The 5,000-nt window shown below is 43.9% G+C and overlaps 1 protein-coding gene across 1 annotated transcript in view; it reads right to left on the bottom strand.

Moving 5' to 3' along the window:
• LOC307136190 (ryanodine receptor 3-like) overlaps positions 1 to 5,000 on the bottom strand; it is a 307,469-nt gene that overhangs the window by 136,689 nt on the left and 165,780 nt on the right. The window lies entirely within an intron of this gene.

The raw sequence follows: 5,000 nt of genomic DNA on the forward strand, positions 1-5,000 counted from the left end.
ACAAACAGTGCCATTTCATATCTCTCTGAGTTTTATGCTTAACGTTAGAAGAACAGCACAAAAAAAAACCCATATTGGACAGAACTGAAAACTTGAACTTTAAAGATTCATTTATTTATTTATTTATTTATTTTAATTTTTTTTTTTTTTTTTTTTTCACAATATAAAAGTCCTATTTTTTGCCTGCTTTTTTGGCTTTTTTTATTAATTTGTATCCCTCTATATTGTCACTGAGAGAAAATAAACAAAAAACTGGCAGTTATTTCAGTTGATTGTTGACATTCTAAATGGACTATGGCAAGTGCATCATCATCATCCTGGCCCCGCCCCCAGAAGAGCTCTGAACACTCCAACCACAGCGCCAGGCCTAAACAACCCACATATGTGGATGCCATCCCATTACACTATCCTAAAGATGTCACAAATGAATCGTCACGGAAAGTCTACAAAAACAAAAGACTGACAGACAACCCAGAAACACTTTTTGCAGACCTACATAAAGACGGCAGCATAAGTAACCTAATATTCTATACCAACAAGCCCTATGCATGGCATAAGGCCATCATTGCACACTACCCCTCTGCTGAAAGAAAAGGCATCTGTGGGGGGTTCCAGCTAAAAATAAGAAACGAAGACGACATAACCACCACCAACGTAAATATCTACAAAACAACGGGTATAGTGGTGGTAAAAAGCATAAATGGGCTCTTTGAACAAGACTTCCTCTGCATCAAAGACAGAGCACAGAAAGAGACCACTACCAGCGACCAACTAATCCCTCCTGAGGAGTCCGTCTCCCACACCAGCACAGAACAGACCGGAGAACCCCATCCACACTGCTATTGCACTGACATGAGGGAGAGATTCACAGAGCTAGAGGGAGAAATGGTCCAGCTCAAGGAGATGATCTTCTCCATGCAAACAGTTCAGACAACAGAGCAGACCAGCAACAGCCCCACAGCCACGCACAGAGAAAGGGACAGCCTCAGGAGAGAGCTGAAGGAGCTCCGGCAGGAGAGAGAGGGCTTCAGGGCTCAGCTGGAGACACTAGAAACACAGTTATTACAACAGACTGAGTTACACAAGGCACAACTAACGGCAATGAGGGAAGAAATAAGTGAACTGAGACAGAACAGAGGAGCACAGCACAGCGAGTTCAGCTCATCAGAGGAACCAGTGGAGCAGGACACACCTGATCAACCTGATCACAGCTCTCAAACAACAGAGATTCAGCACAGTCAGAATCCTCCTCTCCCATCAGACCCTTCCCTCACCCCACAACCAGCCTCACACTCAGACGACCCCTCCACATCATCAGAAGGAACACAACGACCGGAAGTCGCTCTTTTAATTGATTCAAACGGGAAATTTATTGATGAAAAGAAGCTTTTTCCTAAACACAGAGTGGCCAAACTCTGGTGTCCGAACACTCAGAGTGCACTCAAATGGCTGAGTGTTGACAAACTGGGATCCCCAAGCCATGTAATAATCCACACCGGCACAAATGATCTGAGAGCCCAACAGGAGAGGGTGGCTACATCACTACAAACAGTGATTGAAAAGGCCTCAATCACCTTCCCAAGAGCTAAAATTATCATCTCCACACTGCTGCCCCGAAAAGACTTCCACCCTGACACTATCCAGCGGGTGAATGCCCACCTCTCCCGCACCTGTGCACTTAAACCCAATGTGCACCTGGCACACCACCCTACCCTGGACCCCACATGCCTCTACGACCATGTCCATCTGTACAAGACAGCTGTTCCTGTCTTCGCCAGGACCCTAAAAGATGTGGCCCTGAGTCGGAACCACAACAAAGTCCAAAAACCTTCACCCAGACCTGTAAGAAAGCCCAGTATACCCCCAGAGAGAAGACAACAGCACTTACACATGCTGAGACCATCTCAGCCAGCACCTAAGCATCTCCTCCCAGCCTTCACACCCTCATATCCAGCACATCAAGCCAGGCCAAAGCCCCTCCTGCCGACCCCCTGCCCTCCTCCTATCCCACAGGCCCCGGGCAGACACAGCTACGCTCAGATAGTGAGCAGAACATCCACAACAGCACCAGGGCAAGCCACATCAACAGAGCTAAGAGACATCCGCCAGATGCTCAACCTCATCTGCTCACACCTACTGTCATAGGTCAAAACTTATCACCAACACTAAGACCCCATGGACAACAACGCATTTATCATAGCATGTTGGAACATTCAAGGCCTGAGATCATCTACCTTTGGCCTCAAGAGCAGAAACCCAGATTTCAACTCAGAAATCAAAAATTCAGACATCATCATCCTGCAGGAGACATGGAGCCGAGGAGATGGACCCACCGGCTGCCCCAAAGGCTACAGAGAACTCATCATCCCATCCATTAAACTGCCTGGAGTGACACAAGGAAGAGACTCAGGAGGCATGCTTATTTGGTACAGATCAAACCTTGCCCATGCCATCAAAGTAGCTAAAACAGGACAATTCTACACCTGGTTAGAAATTAATAAGGCAGTCACCGCAACAGAGAAAAACATCTTTCTGTGTGCCACTTATATCCCTCCAGCAGAGTCTCCTTATTTTAATGAAAACAGTTTCTCCATTCTTGAAGAAGACATTAATTACTTCCAGTCACAGGGAAGCGTGCTGCTCTGTGGAGACCTGAATGCCAGAACAGGTGAAGAACTGGACACACTCAACTCTCAGGGGGACAAACACCTGCCTGGAGGAGACGTCCTCCACACACCTATACACACACAGAGACACAATTATGACAAAACAACAAACAAAAGCGGAACGCATCTTCTTCATCTGTGTCGCACACTAGGTCTGTTCCTAGTCAACGGCAGACTTCGAGGAGATTCCTACGGTAGATACACCTACAGCTCATCTCTCGGTAGCAGTACAGTCGACTATTTTCTGACAGACCTTAACCCAAACTCCCTCAGAGCATTCACAGTCAGCCCACTAAGCCCACTATCAGACCACAGTAAAATAACCCTCTACTTAAACAGAGCAATGCCCAACCAAGAAGCATCTAAACAAACCCAGCTCCACTCATTTAGGAACACGTATAGATGGAAACAAAACAGTAAAGATACATATCTAAGTACAATTAGTCAACCGAAAATACAAGTCCTATTAGATCAATTCCTTGCCACTCCTTTCCCACACAATAGTGAAGGTACAAACCTAGCAGTAGACAAGCTGAACAGAATATTTGAGGTATCAGCAACATTATCCAACCTAAAACCCATCAAAAGAAAACCAAAAAGACCACATGCCACTGAGAAATGGTTTGACAATGACTGCAAAAAACTTAGGAAAGAATTAAGAATCCTATCCAATCAGAAACACAGAGATGCTGACAACGAGAACATCCGTCACCTCTATCACGAAAAACTTAAACAATATAGAAGTACTTTAAGAAAGAAAAAAGAACAAAACACAAAAATTCAACTCAGGGAAATTGAAGAATCCTTAGAATCCAACCACTTCTGGAAACATTGGAACACACTAAACAAATCTTCCCATCAAGAACTAGCCATTCAGAATGGAGATGTTTGGATAAACCACTTCTCCAACCTTTTTAGTAATGTCAACAAAAATCAGGAACAAAATGCCCTGTCTGACAAAGTAAAGGTTTTAGAATCAACCATCAAAGACTACCAGAACCCCTTAGACTCTCCAATAACACTAGCCGAACTATTAGACAAAATACAAACCCTCAAATCGCAAAAAGCCTGTGGTGTCGATGGCATCCTAAATGAAATGATTAAATTCACAGACCACAAATTCAAATTAGCCATTCTCAAGCTCTTCAACTTCATCCTGAGTTTAGGTATATTTCCCAACATTTGGAACAAAGGTCTTATTACACCAATACATAAAAACGGAGACAGATTTGACCCTAGTAACTACCGTGGTATATGTGTAAACAGCAACCTAGGCAAACTCTTCTGCAACATCCTAAACGGCAGACTAGCCCATTTTCTCAGAGACAGAAATGTTCTGAGCAAATCTCAAATTGGCTTCCAACCAAATTATCGCACATCAGACCATATATACACTCTCCATACCTTAATCGACAAGCAAATCAACCAAAACAAAAGTAAAATTTTCTCATGTTTTGTTGACTTCAACAAAGCTTTTGACTCCATTTGGCACGAAGGCCTTTTTCTTCAATTAATCCAGTGCGGCATCGGAGGAAAAACATATGACATAATCAAATCAATGTACACCAACAACAAATTTGCAGTTAAAATTGGTAACAAACACACAGATTTCCTCCCTCAGAGTCGTGGAGTGAGACAGGGCTGCAGTTTAAGTCCTGCGCTGTTCAATATCTACATAAATGAGCTAGCGCAGGCCCTGGATCAGTCTGCGGCCCCTGGCCTTACTCTACTGGACACTGAGGTCAAGTGCCTTCTGTTTGCTGATGATCTGGTGCTGCTGTCTCCCACTAAAGAGGGTCTGCAGCAGCATCTAGACCTCCTAAACAACTTCTGTCAGTCATGGGCTCTGTCAGTTAACCCCAAAAAGACTAAAATAATGATTTTCCAAAAAAGACCCAGACGCCAAGACCAACATCATAGCTTTAAATTAGGCCACATGCCCCTCGAACACACACAGGATTACACTTACCTTGGCATAAATATTAGCAACACAGGAAATTTTAAAAAAGCGGTTAAAGACTTGAGAGAAAAGGCACGGAGAGCTTTTTATGCAATTAAGAGAAATATTCAAATTGACATCCCTATCAGAATCTGGCTAAAAATAATGAAAACCGTAATAGAGCCCATCGCGCTGTACGGGAGTGAAGTCTGGGGTCCACTCACAGACCAAGAGTTCTCCATATGGGACAAACACCCAATAGAGACTCTGCAGACCGAGCTGTGCAAAATCTTGCTGCGAGTTCAGCGCAAAACCCCAAATAATGCCTGTAGAGCAGAATTAGGACTATACCCCCTTGTGATAACCATTCAAAAAAGAGCCATTAAATTCCATGC

This window comes from Gobio gobio (assembly GCF_949357685.1).
Source record: "Gobio gobio genome assembly, chromosome: 13".
Classification (NCBI taxonomy): Eukaryota; Metazoa; Chordata; class Actinopteri; order Cypriniformes; family Gobionidae; genus Gobio; species Gobio gobio.